The sequence below is a fragment of the Acipenser ruthenus genome, chromosome 52 (assembly GCF_902713425.1).
Source record: "Acipenser ruthenus chromosome 52, fAciRut3.2 maternal haplotype, whole genome shotgun sequence".
Taxonomy (NCBI): domain Eukaryota; kingdom Metazoa; phylum Chordata; class Actinopteri; order Acipenseriformes; family Acipenseridae; genus Acipenser; species Acipenser ruthenus.
This window is the reverse complement of record NC_081240.1, coordinates 5,024,981-5,045,306: the sequence shown is the minus strand read 5'-3', so window position 1 is coordinate 5,045,306 and position 20,326 is coordinate 5,024,981. Positions and strand designations below refer to the sequence as shown.

Below are 20,326 nucleotides of genomic sequence, written 5' to 3'. Positions count from 1 at the left end.
AGCCTTTGGGATAGATTTAACCTTGCACTACTGGATCTTACTGATCATTGCAATGTATTTAAAGTTGCATGATTGGATCTTATTGGTTGTAATACATTTAAATTCATATGACTGGACACATGTATTGTGTTCTGAATAAATTCTAATTTGCTTCTAAATTGAGATACGCTATTCAATATGTTTGCCTACTTTATTGTCTTGCGTGAATGGATACCATTTAAATCTTAAAACCATTTTGTATCTTTAAGTGTTATGTATCAATAGTTTTAAAGGCATTAACTTTGTCAACTCAATGTTTTTGTGCATGGGAAATTTAGTTTAAATATTTTTATATATTTTCAAGACTAATTAAAAAAAAATCACCAATTGACTGAAGGAGTCATATATATATATATATATATATATATATATATATATATATATATATATATATATATATATATATATATATATACTGTATATATATGTTACACATTTGTAAAATAACATTTTCAAATGTTTTTTTTTTTTATTTTTAATATTAAAATCAGTTAAATGCCTTCACAAAAAGTTACATTCAGGTCTGTACTTACTTGTTTGTAAGTACTTGTTTGTACCTACCTTGTACATTGAGGTTAACTGAAGACCCATGGTTGATGTTTTTCACATCTCCTGGATTCTCTTTTCCATACATGCAGGTATACTTTCCAGCATCATTCTTTCTGATGTCTTGTTTTATAAATGTGACAGCTCCTATTGCTCCGGAATCCGGCAGTGAGCTGATCTTCTCTCTGTTTTTATATAAATGGAACCAATTCATCTCCTTGTTCTCTGGTTGTTCTCCATGCACAGCTATTACACATTTGAATTCAATGGTCTCTCCTTCCACTGCAGTCGGTTTGCCAATTTGAATAATTGCTGTACGAAGTGGCTCTACATCATTTATTAAAAAATGAAAAAAATACAATTTGTTAAGTAAATAGGAACATATGAAAATGGTCTTTTTGGAGTATGTGATTAACCACCAATCACAGTTTTAGTATATCAGCTGCATTTATATTAGCTATACTGGAGGTGGAAAATACTGTAATAATACTAATAATATCAAGCAGTAGAAATACAGCTTTGTAAAACATGTATCCTGAGGCATAACATGAAACCACACAGCTTTCCACGAGCAGTATCACTAGAAATGGTAATAAACTATAATGCCTCGATAATAATCATCAACACCTCAATAACATGTTAATACACTGTGCTTGTTCTTTCAGAAATACAGTTGATTAAGGCACTTCAGAGTAAACAGCCTTGTGCATTTCACCCTCAATATTATTAATTTCTAATGTAATCATGCATTAAACCGTTATATCTTATTATGTGAAAATGTCAGAGACACACATACCTGTCGAAACCTGCAGCACGTCTCCAAGTGCAAAAACTGAAAAACAAATTAACCATTTTACAAATAAGAAAATGAACAAGTCAAATTTACTGACATAAAAAAGTTATCAAAGAAATAATACTTACATATCATGACTAATTTCACATCCCAAGGCATATTAGAATGCTGTTCACTTAATCTCTGAAACAAACACTGTACAGTTCCTCTATCTGTAACACAACTAAATGTAACAGTGCACACTGTGAGATTATAATACAGTAATGGAAAATCATGCGCAATAGAAATGTGTGTTTCCGTTATGCATACTCAAACGAATGCCAATGTGGCAACAAAAGATCAAGAGTGATAAACAAATAGTTTGAGCCCTTCACACTCTCTCATTGGAATCATCTAAACACTGCAACTAAAAATATTGTTCCTGTCTTAATAAAAGCCAGTGAAACTATTCCATTGCACACACTGTAAGCCCACACACGTGGCAATCAATGTATAACATGTAGGCCTGGAGTTACACAATGTGATGATGATGGCTCTTAACTCAAGGTGCTGTGTGGCAGGAACGATGTTGTAATTAAAATATTTTTATATTTGACTATTTTTATTTCAACATAATTTCTTACAAAGCTGTATCTGGTGGGTGTGAGGGAGTTTTCTTAAATGTATTAACATATGTATGAATGTTTATGTGAATGAATTCATGTTAGTAGTTTAATATTGATGTCTTGTTATTTATTGACTCAGCCCAGCCCTGGAAATGAATAGGGATGGAAGTCTGCACCGGGAAGCCTGCGGCCCGGAATGAGTTCCAGGATCACCATAAGGAATGAAGTCAGCAGACCCTGCTGTCTTAGTGCTGAGTACTGTAGCTGTAGCTAGTACACTTTTTCCTCTTGTAACAATGCTAACATTGTGTATATATATATATATTAGTTTTAAAGAATGTTCAAAAACAAACGTATTCATGCTTGCCTGTTGATTTTTTCTTGCTAGATGTGGTTTGAATTGTCATATATTCTGCGGGATAAAAAACAACAAATAAAGCAATGGTCAGCAAAAAGCAATGGTCAGCTTTTTAATAAGTTCAATTAATTTTAATAATTCAGAGTAACATCAATTAGGTCAATTTTGATTATGTAAATAGTAGGGCCGAGCAGATATTTGGAGTCATTCCCTTTAACACATTTTAAATTGAAGAATTGAACAAAACAAATTTTCCATCGTCTACCAATCCAAAACATCTGATTGAACAGTGTGATTGAATGTAGAACCAAACATGACTGAAATCACCTATTTTATATGTGATTACTAAAAACTGAATTGAAAACAAAACAAATACACACTTGCCTGTTCTATTTGGTTGAGTTGGTGATGTCATTTATTCTGTGGGAATTTAAGGAACAACATTTAGTAACTTAGATGGCAAGTTTCTCTTTTTTTAACTATTTAGACCAGCACCAACTGTATTACTTAGAATTTAAGATGCACGTTTTAAACCAATTCTGTCTTCTCAAAAATGGCCTGCGTCTTAAATTCGAGTATAAGAAGCTGCTCAAGTACACAGACAGGAACTGCCAGAGTAAAGAGAAACAAAAACGTTAGTCATCCATGATATATAGGCAGCCATTTTTCAAAGAAGCGTCATTAGCTTCCTGAGGAATTTGAAGAGAAACTTTTACAATTTCAGCGTTTCATTATTAGGCTCCAACAAAGAGCACCAGCTTGGATGGATCGGAAACACTGATCCAACCCCCATTTTTTTGACAAGCCAAGCAATACCACATTTCAGAAAACGGGAGAAAAACAGGTGCGAGCAATCAAGACTGGACATGAGAAGCAGTGCATAACTGTAATGATCTGTGTGACAGCAGACTAGAAATGAGAAGCAGCTCATAACTGTAATGCTCTGTGTGACAGCAGACTGGAAATGAGAAGCAGCACATAACTGTAATGCTTAGTGTGACACTAGACTGGAAATGAGAAGCAGCTCATAACTGTAATGCTTAGTGTGACACTAGACTGGAAATGAGAAGCAGCTCATAACTGTAATGCTCAGTGTGACAGCAGACTAGAAATGAGAAGCAGCTCATAACTGTAATGCTCTGTGTGATAGCAGACTGGAAATGAGAAGCAGCAGATAACTGTAATGCTTAGTGTGACACTAGACTGGAAATGAGAAGCAGCTCATAACTGTAATGCTCAGTGTGACAGCAGATGGCTGCAAACTGCCTACATACGTAGTTTTCTTATATGTGTAATGAAGGTGTCACAAATGACAAATTTGAATGGGTTCCTGTGTGTTTATATTATATATTTTAAATTGTGTGGAATCTGCTCCTCTTAAACCCCTGCTGTTTTTTTTGCTGTGCTGATTCATGGACAGGGTGCTGTTCTGCCTAGCAACAGGAAGCCCCGCCTGGTTAGTGCCATGGCCAATGGCGCTCCAGGTGGGACTATATAAGGCAGGGAGTTGAGACAGGAAGGAAGAGACGTGGAGGCAGGAAACAGAAGACTGGACAGGGCAACAGGAGTGTGTGCAGGCAGAAGCACGTAGCCTTGGAGGAATCATCTTGGGAAATCGACTGTTTGCTGGATTATTTTTCTTCTGGCTGGAACGCTGCTGAGGGAACTGGCCAGAGTTTCAAACATTGGATCCAACGGGTTTGGAAAAACTATTTTTTTTTTATTCTTATTTTTTTGTGCGGGACAGTATAGGGCGGAAGGCCGTATTTTGTGGCTGTTACTATATGTGATAACCAACATAGCTACCTTATCTAAAAAAACAAAGGGATTCACATTCATGTTTTTCTTTTGTTACTTTATTGTTGATTTAATTTGGGCACTTTACTTTTTTCTGTTTTATTTTGTTCACTCACTTTTGTTATTGCACTGTTTCTGGAACAAGATACTGGTTATTGGTTGGTGTCCCAGCTTTTGGACACCTGGGCTTTTCTCCCCACAGATCTGGGAGAGGGGTTATATTTTGAATTCTACCCGCGCTGAAAGAAATAAGAAGAAATGATTACTTGTGTTATTGTTTACACAGATGGACAAATTCCCAGTCTATTTTTTTTTATTGCAAAGAAAAAAAGAAACTACTTGCCTATGCTGGTTGGCCCGTACCACCCTTCTGGGTGTATTCGAGGACTACGGTGTGTTACTTACCTTAAGTCCAGGCTTTCCAGTCTAACTTCCAGGTCGGGCATGGTGGCAGTATACAGAGGCTCAGACGAGATCCGAGGCGTGTTAGGAACGTGGGAGAGAGGAGAGAAACGTAAAGTGAAAGACTGGCTGAAAGGAAGTGACCAGAGCTTCTGGTTGGAAGTAGTGATTTACTTGCCTGTGGTACGGTTCCTGACGGCCCCTTTTTCTTTACCCCGCTTCCTGGTCGCAAGTTCTTCGGGGTGGTGGTCGATCGGCCGGGAGAGGTCCAGCAGAGAGCGGCTGTCCTACCAGCGACAAGGAGTCCGATTTACGGACCAAGCGAGTTGGAGGGGGAGACCCCTGGAGCGTGGGATTTACCCCCGGACTATTTCTTTCTGTTTCTTCCCATTTTTGTGTTACGTTCGTGACTGTGATGTTTTATGTGGACCTTGTTTTTATGTGTTTTATTTTTTTCTCTGAGCCAGTGACCGACAAGAGGGGATTGCCTTAGTGTGCTGTGAATTTTTGCTTTTTTTCTGTTCTGTTTTTGGCATTCCCTAGTGTGGTCCTTTTTTTGATTTTAGTCTAGCGATCTCTTTTTATACCGTGTTTTTAGTACCGTCTAGAACAATTAAATTTGTTTTACCCGATACGGTTTCATTGTGTGTGTGGGAACCTGGGGATCAAAGAACCTGAACAGGAGAGTATAATTATCATTCGGTTACTAAGGTCCTAGCCTTATTAAAAACAATAATACATAGGTATTATCGTCAAGGTTATCTCAGGTCACCCCACCCGTGACAGAGGTTGTATCTTTGTAAATGCATCTTTTTTTTGTTTTATTTTTTCCTCAAATTGAGGGTGCATCTTAAATGCAAGGCTGTCTTAAATCCTAAGGAATACGGTATTCAGCTTAAGAGCCCTTGTGATTAATTGGTCTTCGCCAAATTTCTGACCAAATTAATTAGTAACTGAACTATGGAGACATACATAAGAAAGTTTACAAATGAGAGGAGGCCATTAAGCCCATCTTGCTCGTTTGGTTGTTAGTAGCTTATTGATCCCAGAATCTCATCAAGCAGCTTCTTGAAGGATCCCAGGGTGTCAGCTTCAACAACATTACTGAGGAGTTGGTTCCAGACCCTCACAATTCTCTGTGTAAAAAAGTGCCTCCTATTTTCTGTTCTGAATGCCCCTTTATCTGTTATGTCCTGAATGCTCTTTATCTGAATGCCCCTTTATACAATAGTTTGTATTTCATGAATCAAACTAGACATTAACCCTTTGCAGTCCTTTGTCGGACTGGGTCCGACATCATTATAGCAACGCAAAAAACGGGTTTCTAGTCGTTTTTTCTCCGGAAAAAGCCGAGAAAACCATTCAATTGCCGAGTGGGAGCGACAGGAGCCGAAACAAGTCGGGAAAAAAAAAGGCGTATCTCATGAATAGGCATACATGGTATCAGGTATCAGATAACGGGGCGGTCATAGTAAACAAGCTGGCTGAGTGCGTCAGCGCACAGAGACTATCATGGACATTTGCAGAGCTTTTTTCAGATGTTATAGTAATAAAATAATGAATTTGATCGCATTATTGAGGAGTTTGGTGATAAAACGAGTGATCCGGAGATGATTGATCGGTATGTACGAGTATTATTTTTATTATTATTTATTTCTTACATAGATGAAACGATAGCGAACGAAAGGGTGTGGTGGGGCTGGAGAAGCCTAGTGAGTGCTTTGTTGATATGCAGGGCCATTTAAACCCGTTTGACTGTGGAAAAAAATACATTTTAAACAGCGCGTCTAAAATTAACTGCGCGTGTGAAAATAAATTGGACCTGACGCGCACTTAATAAATGGACTGCAAAGGGTTAAATGACATGCTCACATCTATGTATTTATTTTAATACGGAAAGACATACAATAAAACAACAAACATTTGTTTTCACTTGCATCCCCCATAGCAGCTTTAGCGCAGTATTTAATACTGGTCTCTGGGGCAAGATGTTAAACACATTGAAGTAAGTGTTAATCAGGAACACATAAAATGATTAATAAATACATAAATTACTTTATTGTAAAACAGGCTAAATCTGAACACAACTATACTATAAAGAGACTCACACACACACTGTTTTCACAAAGTTCCACCACTGTTTGGATCAATAAAATGTACCACGATTTGGCACAAAGTATTCAGCTCAGTACTTACCTGTCACATGAAGGTAGACTGGGTGACTGCATTTGCTGTTTGCTGAGTTCACAAGCTTCTCTTTTCCATACACACAGGTGTAGTTTCCAGTGTCACTCCTCTTAACCTTTTTAATGGAAAACGTGACACCTGGTTTGCCTTTGGGATCGTGTTGTGAATCGACAAGGCTTCCATTTTTATATAGATGTTAAAAATCCTCTTTTCCTGCTGTATCTCTAAATTCAGCTTGCATCATACATTTAAATGATACATCCATTCCTTCCATTGCACTCTGCTTGTCTAGCTGAAGTGTGAGCTTATCTAAAAATATGCAATAACAAACAGTAGAGTTTTACTAATCCAAACTATTTTCAGATGAGTTTGATCATAATCTGCACCATATTAAAAAACACATTATGTAGTCCTATGTTTACACATGCAAATGTTGGCAATTAAAGTAACCAAAGATCAAGAGCAATGCACAAATAAGAACATAAGAACATAAGAAAGTTTACAAACGAGAGGAGGCCATTCAGCCCATCTTGCTCATTTGGTTGTTAGTAGCTTATTGATCCCAGAATCTCATCAAGCTGCTTCTTGAAGGATCCCAGGGTGTCAGCTTCAACAACATTACTGGGGAGTTGGTTCCAGACCCTCACAATTCTCTGTGTAAAAAAGTGCCTCATATTTTCTGTTCTGAATGCCCCTTTATCTAATCTCCATTTGTGACCCCTGGTCCTTGTTTCTTTTTTCAGGTCGAAAAAGTCCCCTGGGTCGACATTGTCTATACCTTTTAGGATTTCGAATGTTTGAATCAGATCACCGCGTAGTCTTCTTTGTTCAAGACTGAATAGATTAAATTCTTTTAGCCTGTCTGCATACGACATGCCTTTTTAAACCCGGGATAATTCTGGTTGCTCTTCTGTGCACTCTTTCTAGAGCAGCAATATCCTGAGTTCTTACTAATGCATTGTAAAGTTTTAACATTACTTCCCTTGATTTAAATTCAACACCTCACAATGTATCTGAGCATCTTGTTGGCCTTTCTTATAGCTTCCCTTCTTCAATTTCAGTATCTCCCATATGATGTTTATAATGCACATTTTTATGCCTGCGTGCAGTACTTTACACTTTTCTCTATTAAATGTCATTTGCCATGTGTCTGCCCAGTTCTGAATGCTGTCTAGATCATTTTGAATGACCTTTGCTGCTGCAACAGTGTTTGCCACTCCTCCTATCTTTAGGATTTATAATGACCTGATATGAGTCTTGTTAGAAGACTCATGAGTCAATCAAACTACAAAGGATCTTAACCTGAGAGACTCTGCCTCTGCACTTTTTCACATTTGACTTTCTGCTCCCACACGGTTCCTGTTGAGTTTATGCCATCTTTTTCATATACTCTTTGCATCAACCTAACAGCATATTGTTATGGCTATTGTTGGCCAGACCAGCACACCCTGTTTAGATTTTCATAAACAATTCTCATTGAGCATCAGAGAATCTCTGCTTCCTCATTCCTCTCAATGGCTGTGTAGTGCCCATTTTTAGTGAAAGCAGTTTGAAGCTGGTGTGTTTGAGTAGCCTTATTTACTGATGCAAGCACAATTACTCAACATGTTGTCACTGGAACAATATTTATTCACAGGTGTTGTGGTAGGACTGAAGCACGTGTAAATAATATGTGTTTGTATTTAATAGTAGACATTTTGTACAATGTATTACAGATTATACACAATTAACAAATATAACACTGCTTTATCAATCTTATCTCCCTTTTATCGTTTTTCTTTTCTTTCTTTTTTACTTTTTATCTGGAAAATCCCCCACCCATACACCTCTTCCCCACTGCAGGCCACAAACACCATAAACAGACTAATCACAGTGATGTGTGCTAGACCAGAGCTCTAACAGAGATGCACTAACCCTGCCAATGTGCAATGCCACATGGGCACCAGGGTATGCACACTATATATATATATATATATATATATATATATGTACAGAATTGTGTCAGAAAGGGTTTAGGGTTAGCGTTGGGGTTAGGAGTTTAGGATTGGGTTAGGTTTACAATTAGGGTGAGGGTTAGGGTTAGAAATAGGGTTAGGGTTAGGGTTAGAAATAGGGTTAGGGTTAGGGTTATACCATGCAAAAAGATTTTTGGTAGTGTGACAGGGCAGAGGCCCTGCACACTGGGATCATGCCTGTTTTGTGACTGCTTTGCACAGCCACAATATAATTGTTTAATTGCTTAATTGTTTTATTCAGCCATGATCAGAATCCCCTAATTAGCAGGTGGGGGTATAAGTAGGACTGAAATGTTTGCTGTGGCCTGAAGGAAGCCTGGGTGGTCAGACCTGTAAGTGACAAAGCAACCCCCGGTTTGTCACAGTAGATTGTAACTATGCATAATAACATTGTAATTATTGTAATTATGTGTAAGTACACATGTATATACTAAGTAACTACAATGTCAATATAGAGTAAATCAGTGATATTTAATGTAAAGTGTTACCAAGATATGACATGGTGTTAGATCCCTTTTGTAATTCCTATACTGTAGAACTGTAATGGACTTCCATAACATCATTATGCTCTATAGCGAGGTGGCCAACCCTGGTCCTGGAGAGCTGCAGAGTCTTCTGGTTTTCGTTCTACCTGAGTTTTCAATTACTTAACTGAACCAAATATTTTCTTAATTGGTCAACACTAACATTTCTTCAAGGTCTTTATCCATTGATGGTTTAAAGATATCCAGAAAGCTTGCAGGATTGTGGCTCCCCTGAACCAGGGCAGCAGTGTGGAGTAGTGGTTAGGGCTCTGGACTCTTGACCGTAGGGTCGTAGGTTCAATCCCAGGTGAGGGACACTGCTGCTGTACCCTTGAGCAAGGTACTTTACCTAGATTGCTCCAGTAAAAACCCAGCTGTATAAATAGGTATTTGTATGTAAAAATAATAATGTAATTGTATGTAAAAGTAATGTGATTTCTTGTAATAATTGTAAGCCTCCCTGGATAAGGGCGTCTGCTAAGAAATAAATCATAATAATGACCACCCCTGCCGTACAGTGTGAGCACAAAATGATTGAGTTCACAGAACAAATGTAAGGGGTGTTTCAGTTTGTACACAGAATACTGGAGGACACTTCAGTGGCTGAATGTTCCCTGCTGTTAAATAATATATTTCAAAGTGGCTAATAGATTGGGTCAAGGCGTGCTGGGGCCTGTGTCTAGAAGAGCAAAGTGTTTGAGTGAGATGGTGACCAGTATTAGGTTTCTCAGAACAATAGAATACACAGTGGTTTATGGGCGGAAGTGCTGACTCATGCAGTCTACAACAGTACAGGTTCTTGGCTATTAAAGAGACATAAATTAAACCAACTGCACTGTACTGGATGGAGAGATTAGAATGTTGGTTTACAGTAAGTATCGACTTTGATTAACTGGAGAACGACTTTAAGAGACGATGGAGAATACACAACTGATCGGAAGAGCAGTGGATTTAAATACCAGCACTTTCAAAAAATGAATGAAGAGCAACAGTGCATGTTAGGGTTGTTAGTTCTTATTATGTGTGTAAAAATATTTAAATGAGTAAGATTCATATTTTTAATGATTTAAATGTTGGTGGCATTTATATCCACAGCTGATTAAAATTCCAAATTAGCTGCACGCCAAGATCCTTTTCTTTGATGAGAACAAGATGTGATGTAGCCATGAAAACAGGATAGAGACTTTTCATACAAATATAGAACTATGTAATAAATGAGCATGCAGGCTGAGCTCCAGCACTAACGCTGTGTAATAAATCAACAGTCAGCATGCAGGCTGAGCTCCAGCACTAACACTGTGTAATAAATGAACAGTCAGCATGCAGGCTGAGCTCCAGCACTAACACTGTGTAATTGATCAACAGTCAGCATGCAGGCTGAGCTCCAGCACTAACACTGTGTAATAAATCAACAGTCAGCATGCAGGCTGAGCTCCAGCACTAACACTGTGTAATAAATCAACAGTCAGCATGCAGGCTGAGCTCCAGCACTAACACTGTATAATAAATGAACAGTCAGCATGCAGGCTGAGCTCCAGCACTAACACTGTGTAATAAATGAACAGTCAGCATGCAGGCTGAGCTCCAGCACTAACACTGTGTAATAAATGAACAGTCAGCATGCAGGCTGAGCTCCAGCACTAACACTGTGTAATAAATGAACAGTCAGCATGCAGGCTGAGCTCCAGCACTAACACTGTGTAATAAATGAACAGTCAGCATGCAGGCTGAGCTCCAGCACTAACACTGTGTAATAAATCAACAGTCAGCATGCAGGCTGAGCTCCAGCACTAACACTGTGTAATAAATGAACAGTCAGCATGCAGGCTGAGCTCCAGCACTAACACTGTGTAATAAATGAACAGTCAGCATGCAGGCTGAGCTCCAGCACTAACACTGTGTAATAAATCAACAGTCAGCATGCAGGCTGAGCTCCAGCACTAACACTGTGTAATAAATCAACAGTCAGCATGCAGGCTGAGCTCCAGCACTAACACTGTGTAATAAATCAACAGTCAGCATGCAGGCTGAGCTCCAGCACTAACACTGTGTAATAAATCAACAGTCAGCATGCAGGCTGAGCTCCAGCACTAACACTGTGTAATAAATGAACAGTCAGCATGCAGGCTGAGCTCCAGCACTAACACTGTGTAATAAATGAACAGTCAGCATGCAGGCTGAGCTCCAGCACTAACACTGTGTAATAAATCAACAGTCAGCATGCAGACTGAGCTCCAGCACTAACACTGTGGCAGCCAGTCAACAGTTATTTATGAGCTTATGCCTAAATTTGATTCCTCCCCATACTTAATTCAAAGTAAAGAAATTGCATAACAGCAGTGAAAGGGTAAACCGTGGATATTCACCTTCACTTATTATAAAATATTGAAACAAAAGCTTTGAAAACTACAAGAAATACCAACAGGAATACAAATAAAGTTTTATTTATTTAAAATCATTTATAAGGGATTGTGGCAGAGCAGGGCTCTGCCCTTGTAAATATCGACAGGGATGAGGTTAAATTTTCCTCCCTGCCCAGGTTTTATGTGTCATAAAAGGAGGCCTCATCACCTCAGTAAGGGGAGGTAGTTGAGAAAGCAAAGGTGTTTTTCATTTGTGTGTTGGGTTTTGTTCATTTTTCCAGCGAAGGCAAAGCTAAGCCTGGAAGCCTTATTCTTTGTAAGTTTTACTTTGTGTTTATTGTCTTTGTGTTTAAGAACCTTTTTGTTTGGCCCTCGTACCTGTTTATTTTGTGTCTTTTATTTATTAAAAGTCTTTTGTTTGAACTGCAGTCTGTCTCTGGGCCTCATTCCTTGCGCCTTCCTGTCACAGGGATTTTTAAACATTAGCATTTAATACAGTTTCACAATTTAAAAATCAATCCTAATCCTCTGATGTTAGCTGTGCCACCATGACCTCCAGGACATAGTTTGTAAGACAGTTAACGTGTTACCAAGATTTGACATGGTGTTGGATCTTAATTCAAAGTAATTGCATAACAACGGTGAAAGGGTAAACCATGGATATCCACCTTCACTTATTTTATATTATTGAAACAAAAGCTTTGAAAACAACAAGAAATGCCAATAGGAATACAAATAATTTTTTTTTTTATTATTTAAAAGCATTTATGAGGGAGTTTTAAACATTAGAATTTCATACAGTTTCACAATTTACAAACAGATCATATTCCTCTGATTTTTCCTGTGCCACAATGACCTCCAGGACATAGTTTGTGAGACAGTGTGTAAAGGGCAGCTGGAAAGCTTGAGATAACATAGCAGACATAACAACAGGGGAGTCCATGCTATGCATGCAGCTAAGCCTATTGCATGGAAACCCATCAGAACATGGGGGGCTGGGACTCTTCAAGCACATGAGCCAGTGCTGCTCATAGTCTGGCTGTGCGAGACGTGTACAGAGTTCATTTTAGCAAGCTTAGAAAGGAGCTTAAAACGCTGCTTCAGCAAACCACAGGATTTGAAATAGAAATCTTAAGAGGCCATCAACACACAACATGTCGTTTGGTGGTTACAGTGTGCCCTGATGAAGATTAGCGAATATGTAATGTGTGTGAGATAATAGACCCAACACTGTTATTTATTTGCAGTTTGGTCACTTCATTGGTTGTGTTTTTTGTTTCTATCAAATGAGGAAAAAAAGTGCCTTTTTGCTTATTGTCCCTGATTAATTTTGCAGCACTTCATTATTTTTTTATTGGTGGACTTGTGTGATAGATGCTTCCTGCACCTAGAAATAACTTAGCATCCCATCATGGAAGTTAAATAGAACTCTCAAATTCCAAAGAACAGATTGTCGAGCACAGCATGTATTAAAAACAAAGAATCGAGCAGCAGTTTGAACACCTGGATCTGAAATCTGAGAGCAGGTGATCAGAAACTGAGCACTTTTAAAATTTTTGTACATAGTCATTTTTACTTCACGTCAGTACAAAATAACTGTGAATTCAAAAAGTAGATTGCATCAACAGTAAAATCATAGGTCATTTTAAATGTAAAAATCTGTAATATGGAACAGAAAAAAAACAACAACAAAAAACATTAGTAACTGTGGCAGAATGTGCCGTGTGGTGTGTGACAAGACCAGGAAGCAGTGCACAGAACTCTGAACACTGCCACAGCAGTATGGTTATTAAATACAAACACAAGACTTTTCAAACTAAATAAAACACTCTTAAAAACACAAAACAAAAGGGTCACAAAACCAAATACAAAAAGTCTAATCAAATGAGTACCTTTGTAACAACTTCACAAAAACTAGTAGCAATCATCTGTCACTCTGTCTCTGTGAGTCTCTCTCCTTCTCCAACCACCCCCTTAGAACCCAGAGTGGGTCCTTATATACTGTGGCTGGAGCCTTTACCCATCAGTTCAAGCAATTACCTCATTAAGGCTCCAGCTACATTCTTCTCAAGGTTTTTATGGATGGAGAATTCACCCTATCCTTGCCACAATACACAATTCAAAATAATAATTTACCCTGTCACAGTAACAGACACATTGAATAGACAGTATTTATAAAAAAAAAGTGTTTTTATGAATGAAAAACAAACAGTATTGGGCAATACACAGATAAATGTGTCATTACAGTACATTGGTTATGAATTGTCTTTTTAACATTACCTGTTTTACAGAGTTTGCAATCATCACTCTAATTCTGAGCGGTTTTGAGTTCTATTGCTCCAGCTGCTTGATGAGATTCTGGGATCAATAAGCTACTAACAACCAAATGAGCAAGATGGGCTGAATGGCCTCCTCTCATTTGTAAACTTTCTTATGTATGTTCTTATGTTCTTATGAACTGGAACATGTATAATGATATTGAAACATGAACACTTAACTACACTTCAGAATCAGAATCATTCAGTCACACATTCCTTTCAATGTCTTTACTTATTTACTTCTGTTATGAAGGGAACAAATACAAATGTATGTCTCATGGCTACAATACAATGTTCCATTATTTTGTCTATAACAATCCTTTGTCACTAAGTTTAGCTGCGGGACAATGACCAGGACTTAGTGACAGTTTGATGAACAGGCGAATAACATGAGCAAACATAACAACAGTTAGGTACATGCTGTGCATGTAGCTCAGCATATAGCAATGAAACCAGTCGCTGAGTTCAGCACCCCTGACTCTGAAAGCACAAAGCAGGTAATGTGTGGCTCAGGTGAAATTGAAATGACTCATATGAAGTTATAAACATAAATTAATTATTTTTAGACACTAGACAGAAAAATGAGAAAGCCAATGCTACTCACAGCCTCATTGTGCAAGGCAATAATCATGGACTGCCTGTGTACATTAGGTTAGGTAAATTAGCACTACTGCTAACTGGGGTCTGTGTAACCCGCTGCTGGTTATTCAAATACATCTGATTGTTTTACAGTATGAACAGGAAACTCATGAACAACAGTAAATAAAAATTATTACTGACTTTCATTCATAATACAGCAGATTAGGTTCTCAAAGCTTTTATCAAGTTCTTTTGAAAGGAAGGAATAAAATTATTCGGAACAACTTACAAGCTGGGCATTCAGTCCTGAGTCTCTCTCGAGCACACTGGCAGTTGTACAGAATTGCTTGATAATGAATGCTTATAGTGGATAAAGTTGAGCCCACCAAACTTCACATACATTTGCTAACCTGACACACATTGAATATAAAATGACAGAGCAGGAATGATTCAAGATCTTCTTTCAACAGTTTTAAAAGGTTAATAATAGTTGCACTTTAATTTTGCAGTTTCCAGTTCTTTTCCGATTCCTATGCAATGAATTAACGTCAGATTACCATTGCTATGTGTTTTACTATACTGAACTTTACTGTTTGGTGTACCACTGTGAGTAGTAATATTACTATAGCTTATGTCAAAAGTCTGATTTATGATCCTTTTGACCTTTTTTGACCGGATGTGTGTGAAAATATGAATATATAATGAGGGGGCGTGTATTTATGAATGTATGAATATATAATGAGGGGGCGTGGATTTTATATAGGAGCGGTGGGGTATATATATATTTCACAAGTGCTTATAAACATTCTATATTTATAAATGTAAAAGAGTTTGAAATAAAATAATTACTGTTGGTAGGATTCGAACCCACGCAGACAATTGAGTCAAATGGATCTTAAGTCCATCGCCTTAACCACTCGGCCACAACAGTTTCTCTTAAAACTTTAATAAATAAAAAAATAAGTATTAAGCTTACCGGGGTTTCAGAGAATCAAGGTGGTATGGTGTTTGAGCAAAAGGTTGAACAGATCGAGACTATGAGGGGTTTTTGTTTTTTGTTTTTTAAACAGGGGCAAGTCTGGGCATGTTTTCAGACCTCATTAAAGGAGAACAATATTTGTGCAGTTTTATTAGAGTGTTACACAAGATGTCTCATACCGTTGTTAGTTCCTACTCTGAGAAAGTGGATCTTGAGGATCGGCTAATGTCTGAACTTATAAAAGCCTTTCAAAAAGATGTGCATTAGCCCTTCCTCAGAGGCTAAAGAAACCACAGACTGCAAAAAAAGGTTCAAGAGAGAGTCCAAGCAAGGGGCCTTCAAGCATCCGTCCCAAGGATCCTCTGTGTACTGTACAAACTCCTCTGTGGACTGAGCTGAAAACAGACATCAATGAGAGAGAGGGGCGGAAGTTTTAGGGTAACTAAGGGCGGCGCCTCATGGACCACACATTCATGGATCTCTGATAGGTCGTCTCAAAGGATCCCCCGTGAGGCCAGAGGCGTCATCACACTTCATAGGCCGACACCTAAACTTTGGGAGCATACTAAAGGGGGACCCCCACATACCCTTTTGACTGAAGGAGTCTGCCGCCATGTCTTCTGCGAACTTTAGATACTTCTCTGAAAATGCCGTTCTTGAACATAGCGATCTTGAGATGGATTGGACCACTGAAGAAATGACCCAGCTTATAAAGACTTTGAAAATGTCCCCCTTCTCAACCCTGCAGCGTCTGACGACATCGACGGCTCTTTAGGCATCTCTTTTGAAAAAGTATTAAAGATCTCTAGGGGTCTCCTGGCTTCTCTATTGGAAGTGATCATTGACCGTGATATGGTGGAAAATTGCCGCGGTTGCGAAATTGATCACCCGAGCCAGCTGAGACATAGTTGCCTTTATGAAGCGGACCAAAATTATTTTGATCAACATTTTGAAGAAATACTAGAAAAAATACACATCCCGTGGCTGAAGCTTCTGGTTGCTAAAGCTCTAGCTTGTTTCAATTTCCATCCATCTTTGACAAAACTTCAGAAACTGATGGAAGATATTTTAACAGAGCTAAGACCAGAATACAGCATTAGACGTAAACTGAGCCATCTACAAGAAAACCTGGATGACAAGACCCGAGACATTGTTAACAAAATAACCAAAGCTTTTTACCATCGCAGTTTTACTAACCCCCAAGCTCCTTTAGCTTATTACGGAGCCTGTGACTTTGAAAATGGGGAACGTCCAGACTCCAGCAAAACTGAGGAAAACCATGGAGGGGCTGCTGTTTGAGTTAATAGCTGAGAAAGTGGCTTGCAAGAGACTCTTTCAAAACCTGGTCCCCGTAAATGTAAAAATGTTCAACAATTTAAAAAGTGTAACTGATTAAATCCATAAAGATGTTGATGCTCAAGAATGGTTAGAATTGGTAGATATGCCTGTAAAACACTGTAACCCCTTAAATGCATTTTTAATGAATATATTACCTAAATGTTTGATGAAATAGAAGACTGCAAATGTACACATATCATTGTTTTGTATGCTTATGTGACTGGTGTCTGTTTTTATAACCTGGCAAGGTTTTTAAGAAATGAAGATATATCAAAAGTTGTACAAAATGTTGTGGATTACTTAGTGACTAATCATAAATGTTTGTGTAAAAACTTTATATGTCTTCTAAAATGTCCTAATCTTCTTGATAAACTGTGAATAAAACTTTTGAACTTTACACATGTCTCAGAGGTGCTATGATAAACTTTGAATAAAAACTTTTTGAACTACATATTTGTCGCAGTTGTGTTATTTTGGTTAAAGATGACACATCAGCGTCTGAAAAAAATATACTACGATCCCTCAAATCCTGGGGGTTTACAGACTCTTCAAAGGGATCTGGGGTCTGAGGGGCCTAAAGTCTCTGAGAGGGTCTTAACTGACTTTTTATCAGAGCAAGACTCATATACGTTGCATAAGCCCTCTAAAATAAACTCTAAAAGAAACACTGTATTTGTATCTAATATCGATACACAGTGGCAAGCTGATTTAGTGGATATGTCTAGCTTGTCAAAAGAAAATGGAGGTTACAAGTACATGCTAACATGTATAGATATCTTATCCAATATGCATGGGTAATACCATTGAAAAATAAGTCATCTAAGACGGTGACAGAGGCTTTCAAGAGGATCCTCAGCACGGGTAGGAAACCTAAAAAACTACAAACTGATAAAGGGACAGAATTTCTAAACAAAGCATTTCAGCACATGCTAAAAAACATAATATTCTACACTTTACCACGGGGAATGAACTAAACACCTCTATTATTGAGAGATACAACAGGACTCTGAAAACATGTATAGACATCTTATCCAAATATGCATGGGTAAAACCATTGAAAAATAAGTCATCTAAGATGGTGACAGAGGCTTTCAAGAGGATCCTCAGCACGGGTAGGAAACCTAATAAACTACAAACTGATAAAGGGACAGAATTTCTAAACAAAGCATTTCAGCACGTGCTAAAAAAACATAATATTCTACACTTTACCACGGGGAATGAACTAAACACCTCTATTATTGAGAGATACAACAGGACTCTGAAAACAAAAATGTGGAAATATTTCACCGCTTTTAACACTCACAGGTATATGGATAAACTACAAGAAATGGTACAGGCTTATAACAACTCCTTTCACCGTAGTATTCAAATGAAACCTTCAGAAGTTAATGAAGACAATTCATTTAAAGTGTTTAAAACTTTATACTCCAAGAAGAAAAGCCCTAAACATATAAAGTTTAAGTTTGCGGTCAGTGACAACGTAAGAATTTCAAAGTTAAGAGCTCCCTTTATAAAAGGCTATGAACAGACGTTTACGGCAGAATGTATACCAAGATTTCCACCTGTGTATAAACTATGTGATTATGATGGAGAGTCTATAATGGGCACCTTTTATGAACCAGAATTGCAGAAAATAAATGTCAAGACTGATAGGTTGTTTAGGATAGAGAAGATAGTTGCTGAGAAAAAGGAAAATGTTAAAAAGTCTTATCTCATAAAATGGGCCGGTTGGCCTGAAGAATTTAACAGTTGGGTTGCAGGGCATAAGGTGGTGGATCTAAAGAGTTAATAAGTCAGGGGTGTATTTAATTACACTTAAAACATTATTCAAGATGTCTCAAGACTCTTTTATTATTATTATTATTATTATTATTATTATTATTATTATTATTATTATTATTTATTTCTTAGCAGACGCCCTTATCCAGGGCGACTTACAATCGCAAGCAAATACAAATACATTCAAGTGTTACAATATAAGTCATACAACTTTTATGTGACTCTGCCTAGTAACGCTTCACAGGATGTTTTCCCTAAAAATACTTTTTCCAATTTTACAACCAAACTGGTTAAAACAATGAATCTACCGGGAAAATGGGAAGTTTGCTTAGCAGAGATTCAATATCCCCATACACGGGATAATATAAACCTTAATGACAGCACTTTTATTACTTATGATATAGAAAAGGCGATAAAACGTGATTATACTATACCAAAAGGATATTATGAGACCCTTCAGGATGTAATAACGACCATGAACGATGTCCTGCTCGGAAAATGACTAGATCAGAAAGGTGACAAGGCACCCGATGAACAATATAAAAATGATTTGAAATTTTTCTATAAACCTATAGAAAGACGAATTTATATAAAAAGTACTACTCCATTTGTGATTTTTGCCAAAGAACAACTCGGACAAATGTTGGGATTCCGTGAGACTATAAAGGGTGAAACTATTAGACTATTGGGCCCTATTGAGGCTAAACTGTATAGTGCTCATTTGAGAACCATCTACCCCACCGATATCCGAGCGGGTTTTTATACCATGTATGTCTATACAGATATCATTACACATCAAGCCGTTGGAGATAGTTACGTGCCTCTTCTAAGGTGTGTCCCTATTAAAGGCAAAAACAACGATATAATCACGGTAACTTACGACAGACCTCATTACGTACCACTCAGCAAGACCAACTTCGATACGATAACTATACAAATTAAGACGGATCAAAACAAGTTAGTGCCATTCCGTTTTGGGAAGGTTGCAGTGAAGTTACATTTCCGACCTGTAAAGCCTCTTTTTTACACCTAATTAAAAAAGAAAAATGAGACCTCATGGATATGTCAATCCTTATATTAATTATTACAAAAATCAAGCTGGTAATGGATTGCCTGGATTTTCTGGAACTCCAGTAATGTACGGAGCGGGTATAGGGGGTATTTTTCGAAGTCTTTTCAGAAAAGCTTTACCGTTACTTAGAAGGGGTTTTGAAATAGTTAAACCTCATTTTAAATCAGATGCTAAAAATATTGTTAGTGACGTAGTGTCAAATGTCCTAACAAGTCATAATCCTTCTAGCCACAACAAGAGCCAGTCAGGGGAGGGATTGATGGTGATGTCCAGAGGCTACAAGAGAAAACGTAGCAAACCCCCGGGATCTCGTTATCATCATCACAAAAAGGCCAAACCCTCTACATTCACGTCATTTAGTAGCGGTAAACGGAGAAGGAACAAGAAACCAAGGACTCACAGAACAAAGAAAAACAGAAACATCTTTTAAATCATGACTCTGGTACATCATATGTCTCAAGAATGTGTGAAATCAGAATTGGATCTGTTTACAATCCCTATACCCAAACAAGTATCGAAAAAAACCTTTATGTGGAAATTCCCCCCCGTCTGCCTTGTCTGACATGGCGCCGCTCGAATTTTACATAGCGGGAAATGGGGAAGATTATCTTGATTTGAATAATACTCTAAGA

General features: G+C 37.8%; 1 non-coding gene across 1 annotated transcript; it reads right to left on the bottom strand.

Annotated features, from left to right (window-relative positions):
- Positions 1-15,372: 15,372 nt before the first annotated feature.
- On the bottom strand, positions 15,373-15,457 carry trnal-uaa (transfer RNA leucine (anticodon UAA)). Its single transcript has one exon. It is a non-coding gene; the product is annotated as a tRNA-Leu (tRNA).
- Between the last annotated feature and the right edge of the window lie 4,869 nt (positions 15,458-20,326).